Source organism: Aquila chrysaetos, chromosome 20, assembly GCF_900496995.4.
Source record: "Aquila chrysaetos chrysaetos chromosome 20, bAquChr1.4, whole genome shotgun sequence".
Lineage (NCBI taxonomy): Eukaryota > Metazoa > Chordata > Aves > Accipitriformes > Accipitridae > Aquila > Aquila chrysaetos.
Genome location: NC_044023.1, coordinates 9,520,365 through 9,533,760, shown reverse-complemented (window position 1 = coordinate 9,533,760; position 13,396 = coordinate 9,520,365).

Below are 13,396 nucleotides of genomic sequence, written 5' to 3'. Positions count from 1 at the left end.
GCATGGAGTGAGCTTGCAGTTTGCATTTTGCCTACAGCCCTCTCCGAGAAAATGGGAGGATGGTTGTTCTCAGTTGTTCAGCTTTGGTGCAGGGCCTGTGCAAACTATAATTTGAAAGTAATTGTAGTAATTACTGTAACTACAAAAGTTAGTACACACAAGCTTAATTTTGTTCACATAAAGCTGTGCCAGTAATGGCACCATTCATCATTTTCTGTTAAAACTGTAACAGGTGTTAATCTCCATTCAGCAATGGGTGCAATGCGAGTGAGCAGTAAGCAAAGTGCCAAAAGAGAAAAACCACCATCAAAGCTCTCTGTCACAGAAAACCAATTTCTAGTGATATCTCTGTAATTGGACTCAACTGAAGAGCAAAGACTTATTTGACTTTTCAGTGATGGGGATTGTTAATGAACCCAATTTTTCTCTTCCACCTTGATTAGCTTTCTGTAGGAAGATCCGTTTTTGCTCTGTACAATGTAGTTTTGAGTAATAGACACCCAGCTGCTGTCATCTTGTCAGTCCTCCCACTTACAGAAAAGTAATCTTTTTTTTTCTTTTTCTTTTTTGATAGGCTGCTGAACTATTACCAGTTTTCAAACATAATGGAAAACAGCGCAGAGTAGAATTTAAATAGGACTTTAACAGCAGTTTTGCCATTTTTCTAGTTTTCACAGCAACCTCATAAGGTTTTTAAATGCCTTGCACATCCTGTCCTCCCAGGCACATAACCTATCTTCCCAGAGTTCTGGATGTTACCTGTTAGATATCCTTGGCACGGTATTGTTGGGTCTTCTGCTCACTGCCATACAATGCTACTTCCCACAGCAAGAGGACAGCCAAAATCTCCCGTGTGTTTTGATTGTGTACACTAGTTCATTCAGTGGCACTCAATTTAGCTACAGGGCTCGCTTTAAGTGTGTAGCAAAGCATTTCCCTTTAAGTGTATACACAGACTGGTGTACTGCACAGTTAGTTCATGCTATGTAGTTGAGAGAGTTCAAAAGGTAACGCCAGGCACACCTGCATGGTTTTGCCTAAGTAAATGAGTGCATTTGCGCTGCCCAATGCCCACACTTTTGTTAGCAAAGGCATGCTTCTCACTGTGTACAGCCAAGAGCCATTTTGATTCAAAATACAGCCCATGATCCTGATCTTGTCTGTCCTATAGCGCACACTGCAACAGCATTTGGGAAAGAACAGAGTCAGCTGCATGCTCTGCCTCTCGCTCCAGCTGATGAGGGTGATTACAGCCCTGTCTGGAGAAGCTGAGTCAGGTGAATGCAAGCACGATGCATGCTCAGTTGGAAAGAAGAGGTGAAATGATGGAAAGACTTTTGTAGGCAGGAAGAAGCCTCAAGGTACAGCGGGTAAGTCAGCTTTTGGGTAGCTTCATTGCTTCCGAGAATCTGCTCCTAGAGGACTTGGTGGAAAATAAAAAAAGAAGAGCGTGATAAGACAGATCGAAAAAATTTTCTATAAACAACTCGTCATAAGTCAGTCTCAAAGTACTTTGCAATGGAAGGCCTAACTTTCTCCCTTTTACAAAAGGGGCAATTGAGGCACAGAGAAAGGATATGAATATATGTATATCATATTGACTACATTCTTCAAATTTGCAAAGAATTTCCTCCTGGTGATGATGTTGTGCTTTCTAAAGATGATCAGAAGTCAGAACTTCCAACTCAATGGCTATTCTGGAATCAAAAATAAATTATTGCAAGGCATAAAAATGAGCTGAAACATTAATATTGACATGAGACTGAAAGCTGCAAAACATTGTGGCTTACAGCCACTGAAATAGTCTATTTTGAATTTTCTTCATCATTGTGTTATGCTACAATATTAAACAGATATAATTAGTAATATGGTATAAAAATCAAATAAGATTAATTAAAATGGTGGAACACTTCTTATTGTAATGTATTTCTTATTAAAAAGAAATTAAATGAACAGCGTAGGTTTTTCTCCATTGATATTTTAGTTTATGTAAGCACATTTCTGCAAAATACTTCAAGTGTGAAACACTTTTTTTTTCAGAGAAAAGGGTTCAGTTTAAACTTTGTCTTAAGTCTTGTGTGTGTTGACATTATACTAGGTGAGTTTTATGCTGTGGAATTACTGTCATGTCCGGTGACATCAGCATAGACCATGTCATTAATTTAGGGGTTCACCACTCAACCGCACGTTTAGCTTTCTGGGCTGAAGGGTTGGAGAAAATTATTCATCTCGCTAACATAGGATGAATGGAGATTTAGGCTGTTGAAGCATAAGTGCTGTTTGGAAAAGATGTGCTATTTACATTATACACAAAACTATCTGACACACAGAGATATGAACGAATTACTATGTATACATCTGACATAAATACACCACATTTAAATATTGCATGCTTTATATGTGCCTGTCAAAACGAGATCTTGTAAGACAAAATTTTGAGTAACCATCATACACAAATGCTTTAACGAAGCAGTGCCCTTTGAAGGACAGATTTGGTCCTAAATGCCAAAAGGAAAAGGGTTATTAGCAGAGGAGCTGTAATTTAACTGAAGCACAAACTAAGCCACATATTTGCCGTCAACAACTTCAGTGGCCAAAGACACACGCAGTAATACAGACGCAGAAGGGAGAAGCGCAGCCAGCTCAAGCACAGCTGGCACCTCCCCGGGAACGTGCCAAAACTCCCCGACACACACAAAGCTCCCAGTGCTGGAGAGGACCGAGAATACAGGGCTAAAAGTTGGCGGCTGCTTATCAGCAAATGAGTTAGGGCCATAAGATGTCTAAGCATATAATCACTTTTTCTTAATTCCCAAAATACAGACTGCTGGTGCACACAGCTCCCTTGGACAATCAGGAAGGAATCGTGTGGACTTTCCAACTGCGGGATAAAAAAGCTGACATAGTCACAATGATGGCATTCGAAAAAATCACAAATATGGCATATAGTTTGGGTAAAGATTGATGGGAAATGTAAGAAAGCAAAAAGAAAGCGTTGAGGTGGAAACACATTTTTGGAGCATAGGTGAGTTAATAAATAAAGCCAGTTCTCTCCATTTGTATTAGTGCATGACTCCTAGTCTTACCTAGGGAGTGTCTTCAACACACCTAGGGGTACAGTTTGACACATTATTAGCAATGAACCTACTGACATACAAAATAAACATATCCTACATGTTTCGAATACCAAGACTTCTGTGTATTGAGAAATTGAGCCAGTTTTAAAATATCAGTAAAAACCAACCTCTGTATAGTGTTACTTCTGGTGTGAAGTGATGCGGCTCCTTCGGTTTCAGTGAAGCCAGCCGTGCCTGCGCGGAGCAGCTGGCATGTCTGATCTTCACGCATGGTCTCCCCTTGATTTTGCTGGATTTGGGATCAGCTGCAGAGAGCACATGTATTTGGATAACGGATCTGCCTCATTTGAAATTTCAGGCTTTGAGAAAGACCAGCAGCTAAGCAGCGCACCCAGAAACTTCAGCAGGAAATGAAACTTTTTGTACCACAGAAAAAAATGTGCATGGGTTATGTTTTTTGTATGAATATAATCAGATATTGTAGATATTCCTTCACCCCTCTGTCTGATCCTTACAGATTGATCAATGAGTGAAGGCTTTCCCAAGTGATCCTGGTTTTTGGTGGTTTTTAAATTAATTTATTTTTATTGAAAAAAACCTCTGAACTGTAAAATCAACCCACATCTTTCTTTAATCATAGATCTTATTTAAAACCTGTTATCAATAGCGCAGATTTTAAAAGGAGAACTAAGAAAGAGAGTTTCCTATTCTGTTTGAGAAAATCATTAAATGCAAAAAATGTAAATCACAGAGATGGCCTTAGTGCTGACACTCAGACAAAACCCAGGAAATTTAAATGTAAATTCCACAGGCCTTGTCAAGAAAAGAACCCCCCCCCCCCCTCCAAAAAAAAAGATATGAAGGGGTCATTGCTCATTTTTTCCTAATACTCTATTAATATAAATGCCCATTTGTGAGGTAGTGGAAGGGTGCATTTAGAGTAGTAGCATATCATGATATGCACTCAACTTTTAGCTTCATAATTATTTTTAATAAAGGAGTTTTAAAATACCTGTAATTTTAGCTGTTTCTTTCACAAATTGCATATTTTTTCTTATGCCTTTCAACTGCTGAATTTATTCTGCCATTTTTATTTTTTTTAATAATAGGTTTCTATACACAGGTAGATTAAATACAAGAAATTATGTGTGGGATGTGAGCTCTCATTATACAAAATGTTTTATCCCTCTGGCTTTAGAGATAACTTTCCAAACATAAATTGCTTCAATAATTAGTTTTCCTGAATATATTACATATTATTGCATAAATTTGTGGGGGGCATTTATTGTCTGAAACACAGAGAACATACACAGGGAGTCCTAGGATTAACAGAACTGTTTAGTCCAACTTAAAAAAACCTCCAAACTACAATAATTATGTTAAGATGTAATACGTAATATGTAATACAGTTATGAAGCTTTTTGACTTGCACAGGTTTTAATGCTGTCCTTGTTTTGTATGGGACTTTAAGTCATCTTTAAATTAAAAAGAATTAAACATAAGTTGCATATTTCTTTGTGCTGTTGTGGCTTAGCTCCTCAAATGGGGTAGTTCTAATTCAACAACTACAACAGTACTGACTGTCCTTTCTATGTCTTAGGACATAAATACAATTTTACTTAATTTCTCCTTTTACCATTTGTAGCTCTTTGGTGGACCTGAAACTCATAAAATTAACAATAAAATTCTCTACATTATACTCTGATTAATTTTCAAATCATTAATTATCAAATGCACATGCGCTAGACATGGAAGATAATTTTTTCTTTTTATTTTGATCACTGCATCATTTTTTTTTGGCAGAATGAATTTTAAAACTTGAACTAGAAGAAGCCCGGTGCCACACGGCAGGTTGCAGCAGCGTGTGAGAGCGTGGCTGCCCATAGGGCAGTAATGAGCTGCGGAGCTCCTCGTGGAAGCTTTGCTCTACCTTAGCGTTGCAAAAAAGAAATCAATAAACTCAGATAGAATTACAGAAAAATCAGTGATATGAAGAAGGAGGAGGTCACTAGATACAGAAATTTGGGATGGGAAATGAAGTAATATTGAGGACCCTTATTTAGCCTTTTTGAGTCAAACGATGACTCCATAAAAATCCATGGTGACTTTCACAGCCTTGTGTGGGGTCTGGATTTCATCTACAGCCATGAATACCCTACAGCAAATAATTTTGTCTGTGAGGAGAGAAAAGAAAAAAACAATGCAAGTATTCCTAGCACACATCATGAATGGATTAATGACATTAAATCCTTCAGAATATAAAAAATCCTGCATTTTTATTTTTAAAAATAGTGCAATCATGTGTTGTTATGTGAAGCTAAGGCATGTCTTCCTCTTTTTTTTATATTGCATGATGACATCACCTAATGATGCATCACTTCTCAGGGATTTTGTGCAGAATCTTAATATTTACACTAACAACGTAATTTAAGAAAGTATCTTATGTAAATCCTTGCATCTCCTAGGGTCTAGGAATGAAATGTAATGCTAATTTGATTTAGTAATTTGTTCTCTCTCCCCAGAAACACACAATTACTGCTTTTGAAAGACTTTTTTCTTTTTCCATCACGCTAGGACTAAATTGAAAGTTGAGTCGGCAGCAAAGCGCAGGCTGGGAACGTAGCAGACCTCTGCTACTCAGCCTCTTACCAGCCAGAACATACAGTGCTGGGAGTTTTATTTCTGAAAATGGAATGTTCATTATCTCTTTTTTTTTTTCTCTTTCCTTACAAAAAATGGAAACAAAATAAGTCATCTTGAAATTCGGTAATAATAATCTAAACGTGAAACGTGAGCTGAAAATAACGTGCCTCTCTGTGTGTCTAGAAGAGAGAGGGCTTGTTGCTGTGTGCGTGTGTGTTTGCAGGAGAGAAGGGGGGAGGTTGTGTATGTGTGTGCGTGTACAGTAGTGTAGAAATAGTTCATCAAATGAGTGGTTTCCTGTCCTGATCTGTAGATTTTCTTTCTTCCATGAAAGGAAATGGAGATAATTGATCTGAATTCCACCAACACATAAAAGAGATTGTCGGCAATTTGTTTTCTGCAGGGCTACTTAAATATATGGTGATGTAGTGAGCAGAAAAGATCACCCACAAATTCTGCAGCAGTCACAGCTACATGGTAGGCACACCCAGGGGACTGATACATTCCGTCATTTGCAAAGCATGACTTTCTTTTCTTTCTCTCTCTCTCCATCTTCTCCTTTAAGGATACACGATGTCCCTCCAGGTTCTGCAGTCTGGGTTTGATTAAATAATTATAAACTTCAAGCAGCAGATCTATCATTTACATTCCTGAACATGCCAACATGTGCCTTTTGTGGGGATGCCAACCAATACCAAAGCTTCTCTCATTATTGTCATTGAAAATACAGTGGTTCAATGTTTGTGCTATTTCCTGGATTTTGGCGATATAATGTTGCCCAGCAATTTGCTGTTAGTGCCAACAACACTAAAGAACTTCATAATAAATCCTTTCTATATTTACTCAGTCCACCACTGTGTCACTGAAATTAGCATTTTACGATCTTATGCTCCAAAGCACCTATTTTCTCTCTTTTAACTCCATGCTATTATGAATCCTAACAGAAAATCCATCAAAGCATGGTTTGCTTCAGCTTTTCTGTATAACGATTGCTGTCAGTCATGTTTGTTTTCTGAAAGGACGTGGAGCTTGTAGCTTCATGGTAGATGATGGTAAAGATAAACTAAACTAACAAACAAGACAGAGTGTTTAATTTAGAGATGTTACAGAGATTGGCTTAAAATGTCAAATGCCACCGCTTCATGCAGGCTAAAGTACAGAAGACAAAATTTACAAACAGAGAAATATAGCACAAAGTAAGAGGACCAGATCCTGCTCTGAGGTCCAGACGGGCCAACTCTGCCCATCTGAGTGACAGGCAGAGCGAAGAGAGAGCATTTGACTCCACTGAATGAAAATATCACACTAATGGAAGAAAATAATAATCAGTGCAGCGGCTTTAGCAAAGGACTGTTCTCAGGGATGCTCCAGCCAACTTATCACAGAAACCGTGGGACCATTGGGGCTCAAATACTGTTGTATCTGGGTAATCCAGCCCTTTGCTTAAAATGGTGTGGAAGAGGATAAAACAGTGCCTTTTGCACTGAAATCCTCGGAGGGACACCCCTGTGAACCCTGACTTTGGGGTCCTGTCCAAGTGGTCGATACGGGGCCAAATTCCACTCATTTGTGGTCTTACCAACAGATGGTAACACTGCGGGCTCTGCCCACGGGGAAAAGGAATAGGTATGGTCCGAGCAGGGGAGCAGCTGGTATTAAAAAGATTGAGGGGAAAATGAGAAACAAGGATTTTCTAGGAAAAGGAAGAAAAGGTTTGATAGAAAGGAGAGTGAGCAGAGGGAGATAGGTTTTGCTTTTGCAGTGGGGAAAGTGAAAGCAATGCTTTCTGGAAAGGGGAGGATGACTGCAGAAGAGGAGGCTTGTGAAGAGACACACTATGGGACCCACAGTAGTTTTATGTGTTGCTTGCTGAAATAAACAGAGGTTGGAATTTTTCAACTAACAGGAAGAGCATCATTGCTATCCTCTCATAACCCCCCAAAAGCTAAAAAGATTTTGCTGAATATGCTGGCATAAAGCAAGTCCACCAAAAAACCCCTCACCCCCCAGGAACGGAGTATTTTGGAAATGTGCATGTGTGTGCACGTGGAGTCACGAGGCTGGGAAAGAAACTGCTCTGTAATCTTAGCCCTCGTGGCAAAAGCAGCTCCCACAGCACTGTGTGATGTGGGTGCACGCAAGCTGAGTTACAAGCTTTCACAGACGCAACCGATCGTTATGAAAATCTCACGGCAGAAGTCATTTAACCCGTCCTGTCATGCCCCCTTACAGTGGTACAAATGCCACGGTTGCACCAGCGAGAGCGTCAGGGCCACTGCGTAGGCTCACGAGGAGAGAACGTGCTTTGGAGGGTCCATTCAAGGAGTTTCATTAATCACACGGCATTTTGAATAACAAGGATACTCGCAAGAAAAATAAGATACTGCATGGCAAAAAAGGCTATCATCTGCTTTACAAAATAAAAATAAGGGTTATTTGGCTCAGCAGTTTACAGAGCCTACACCCCCCCCTTCTCTCGGTGTGAGACCCGCGGGATTTGCAGCAGGAGATCAGCCACCAGAGGACACTCTTATTTCTCCAGGAAAGCAGTGCTCTGGGAACCACGGAAACACGAGCAGGAGACTAAGCTGAAAGGCTCTTAAAGCTGAAAACCAACCTGATCTTCAGGTCAGACCAACAGCAATTTTGTAAACAACTTCCAGGGCATAATCTACGTTTTGCTTTTCACGAGACAGGCTACAAAGCAGGATTTTCTTATATTGGGTTGTACACCCTTGGATTAAGCCACCTATTAAGCTGTTTGCTTAAGCGTGATAATGAGACAGGCACAGTCGATTACATGGAGAAAATGTTTCAGCTGGTTGAATCGTTAGGGCAGTAACCTAGCCTTTCCTCTGGTTTGGAGTTTTGTCGTGTTCATGCAGCAGTAGTGCTTCTATAACTTTGTTTTAAGCCCCCACAGGTGATGGAAGGGTGTGGAAAACATTAATAGACACAGAAAACAGAAATGTTCATGCAATGCTGCTTGCATAGATAGATGGCTGGGTAGCTGTCTCTGTAGTTATCTATATGCCAAATGTCATACAGGCATTAGGTGAAAACATGGGACCAGGTATACAAAAGTGCCCAGTTTATGTCTCTGCTGGAGCCTCTTCCCCCGGTAGAGGCATTCGAACTCCCAGAAACTCTGGGAACTCAGCACATAAAACAGTAAAATGAAAATAAAAAGAATTCAAACAACAAAACCCACTTTTCTGTTTCTGATTTTTCTACTCTAGATGTATTGTTCAAATTCTTTCCTGGTTTAAATCTGTTGAGTTCAGTGTGTCACTGCTAGAATTTGCATGGAAGGGCATTTCTGTTACCATTATAAAACACATCAATCTCTGGAATAAAGAAATCTCTTCTGGCGTGACACGCTATCGTGGCTGTATTCTGCTTACAGAAGGATGTGTCGGCTCCTTCCTGTCGGCACTGAGGACACAGGTACGGAAAGGCGGAATACAGGCTCCTACATCTGGTTAGAAATAACCTGGGTGAATGGGCTTGTGCGGCTTCCAGCTAATCAGAGCAACTCCACTGAACTAAGCGATGAGCCTACACATTTTATGCATTTAAACAGTAAGCAGAGACTGAGCCCTAATTCTCTAGACTTGTGGTGTGACCAGAAACCACCTCCTTTTCTGCTTCTGATTTTCCTCAGTAGTAAGGAAAACTGAGCTACAAGAACAATATTTCACCAACAATTTCTTCTAAAAGTATTCTAATAAAAACATCCTGAAACTAGCATTCAGCTACTTCCTTTTATAAGTTCCTTTTTGTTGTGAGTTTTAAGATGGTGGTTTAAAAAAGTGGTTTTAATCTTAAATTAAAGAGCAATAAACAGAGTAAAAATTATTACTGAAAATAAAGAAAGTTTTGCCATTTAACTTATGATTAAATTACTAGCTCAATTAGTTACTGAAATTATAGTAGTCCTTCCCTCAATTTGTCACTAAATGACAGGGAAAACATCTATAAAGCAGATTCTGGGCTTTTAAAAATCTGAATATAAGCAACTGGAAAAGAAAATATGTGGGCGACTTTTCAGAGCCTCTGAGATACTGGGGAATACAGCAGATATCAACATTGTTTTAATTTATTTTGTCTGCTTCCATCTGTGCACGCTGCACCGTTGGCTTGTTGCGATGCTTGATTTGTTATTTTATACCTCTATGTATGAAGGTCACTTACTCTACTTATGTTTTCACTTACGGGACCTCATTCGTTTCACAAACCACTACTGCAAGGATGATAGAAAAGTCTGTTGAAAGATATGAAATCCCTATGATACAAAGGTGGCAGTGATTATTCTCACACTGTGACCACTGGGAGGAAATTTCCCCGGGTTGATTTTGGACGCTGTGCTCCTGGATTGACATCTTTGGTAGATTAGCAATGATACAGGTTGCAGTCTACCAAAAGACCTTTGTTAACAGTGTGCAAATACACTTTTAAGTTATGGAATTTCTCTTTCCATCGCCTTTGATGATACTCAAGCAATCCTACGTACTTCTACGGCCAGCAAAGCACTTTAGGTGAGCCAAAAAAAGGAAGCAATGGCACCAATAGACATTATCTTCAGTCCATTTGGGGCTTTGGGAACTTGATCTTTCTCACGCCATTCTCCACCACATAACATGCAGATGCCGTGTTGTCACCATGTGCCCCTAGCTTAGTACAGTGTAATCCTGATCTGGACTCCACTCTCATAAGTCAGTTATGTGACCCAAGGACAGCTGGACAGAAGAGTGTTGCCTGTTTCTTAACCGTAATCCCTTCATGTATCTATCTTCACTAAACTAGCCAGAATGCCAATTACTATATCCCTATTTTCCACTTCTACAACCTCCTGAATCCCTGTGTTCATGCTGCCCTACTGAACGTGGTATGACTTTCTAGTCTGATTCTCCAAGCCTTTTCCTCCAATTTGCTCCTTTAGAAGCATAATCTGTAGACAGGGTCTAAGAAGTGAATTAGGCAACTGTTATTGTAAAAATTTAGTCATCCTCTTAGAACTGCCTGTATCTTACCTTGGATATTCATGGATGGAAAATGACGTGTGTTCTTTTCCACTTACATCCCTGTCCTTAGCCATGTTAGTCAGCTTACATCTAAAAGCGGAGCAGAGATGCACTTTGCCTTTCCAGTTGTCGTCTTGAGCACTTAGTGCTCCACTGATGCTTTTTAAAAAAAGGTTTAAAAGAAACGTAAGATTAAACAGGACTTTTTTTTCCTAGTGTCAAGCAAGTGTCTGCTTGACACTAGGAATTACTTCTGCCACGATCATCATTAAATAATATTGCTGCAAGCAAAAAATTACTTTGTGCAAACCAAATAAAAACAAACAAGCCTTTTCAATCCCTTAGAGTTCTTCCCACAGTATTTTCTCCAAATTCATATACTCACGCTTCAGGAAAGTACTGTAAAAAATCTAGTTTGCTGGGTGGGTGGGGTCTTCACTGGTGCTGTGCCAGGCCATACATATGGGATTCTGTCATGCTTGCTGTTTTTTTTTATCAGGTAAAGAGAAGAAAAATATGTGGAAGGCAAGAGCAAATGGCATCCTACAAAATAATCAAACTCCTTTCCATCAGTAAACTTTCTAAAAAAAGACAACTAGATGCAAGAACAAGGCAGCAGTAAGCAAAAGAGAGCACAAACCAGTAATTAAAAACATCACATGCAAGAATGTATGCAGTCTCAGAGCTTTTTGAGGACTCAGTCCTCTGATGGATGCAGTACACACTATTTGCAGGGCTAAGTGGAAAAAAAAATACAAGTTATGTTGCAATTCACTGATTTATGGGAAAACATCTCTTTCACCACTTTGTGACATATTTCCATCGATTTACCTGAAATATTAGTTTTACACATTTATCTTTCAACTATGCCAATGAGTACACCAGGACAGACTACAGTTGTGTCACTGTGTAGCTTTAACCCTCTTTAAGGCACACAGGGCTGCAATAAAGTGGTAGGTGTGGATTCCCTCACCATGTGGCTCTGGAAAACATTTTCTTTGGGACCCACCTAAGCCCATGGAGGAGTGTACTACCATCAAGTACTCATGGTCACTTGGCTGTTAGCGCTTGCTGTACCCTTTAACAAGGGCTTTCTGACCTGTTTCTGCCTGGCTGAGATGAATTTTCAAAGACCTGCTACACAAACTATTTCAATGGACCTGGCTTATTTGGGGACTATAAGAACTATAAAGCTGAAACAGTACATTAGCTCTTAAAGTCCAGTCATCTGAGACTGCAGCAATCAGTGTCTTGCACAGAAGAGCCCAGAGACTATTTGTCTACACAGCACATCCACCATGGCCTGCAGTGGTTTCTCAACACCCACTTGTCACCCAGCACTAAGGGGACACCACTAGAAAGCCCCAGAAGTAAGGTAAAAGACCGAAATTATAATGAACTTCATTAAGAAAGCAAGCAAGCAATGGCATCACGAAAGACCTATCTCCCCAGGGCAGCAGAAAGTTTATTAAACGCATATCCAGGATCTTTTCAGAACTGGCTTGCATTCCATGTCATAGAAGAGTTCTTTTCTTTAAAAAGCACAGCTCCCAAATGTGCAGCCTTGCCAGCCTGGCGTGGAGGGACAAATTTCCCCCTAACTCCAAATGGGGAAGCCGGTTTATGCCCCAGCTGAAGGCACCTCTCGGGTATCGGGGAGTCTCGTGTGCCCGACTTGCTTGCTGGCAGTGACCAATCTCGCCAGTATTACTGGGTACATCCAGCAAACCCCCAAACATTTCTCAGAAGCCACATAATTGACGAAGACCCCCCGCAGGTGATCAGCATAAGCACCGTTTGCCCATGACCTCGGAGGCGAGCGGAATGCAATGCAAGCACATTTCAGCAATGAGCTGACACCTGACCCGCCAGCAGCCCTGCTGCTGAGGAGGAGGCACTGCTCTCCGGCAGGCAGGCGGGTAGGTAGGCAGGGCTGAAACACAGTGTGTTCCAGTAATTTGGGATGACAGGGGAGACATTGCAGATTATTACATCTAGCGCACATAGGAGCTTTGTTTTGTCTAACTCGTGTGATATTCTGGGGCTCAGTGCTCTCGCCCCAAACACTAGGAGGAAGCATGGGGGGTGAAGAAAAGGCAGCAAGAAGGAACAAAACCACTACTATACTCACACTGGCCCAACACAGGGACCAGGCCACATTTGGGACTGATTTAGAAAACTATTTGGCAGCATCTGTGGAAAAATGGACGAACAAATGACACCTTTCTCTAATCTAAGTAATTTCTACAAGTTAAACGTGAAGCACCCCAATCAGCCACAGTGATAACCTTTCTACTGTTGAGCTAATATTGTCTCCGTTAGATGTTTATGCATGTGGTTGTATACATCCATGTCTAATACTTGTCAGTTGGTAGGGCCCCAAAAATTTTGCAGTGGATATGAAAATCCTGCTTAGAAAATGTGGGCCTGTAGCAATAGGTAGGCCATTTTAGTTACTTCTGGAGGCCCATTAGTGCCAGTCCATGGCACCACTCTCTCCCCATAAGCACCTGGAAAATAATTTGGTTAGAAAAGAGGTATCAGACTTGACACCTGAGTTAGAGGTAAAGTATTGCTAAGCTCTTTGGTAGAACTGAGCAGAAGAACATCAATGGAAGAGGGACAGTTCCTTGAGACCATTCCTTCACTGCT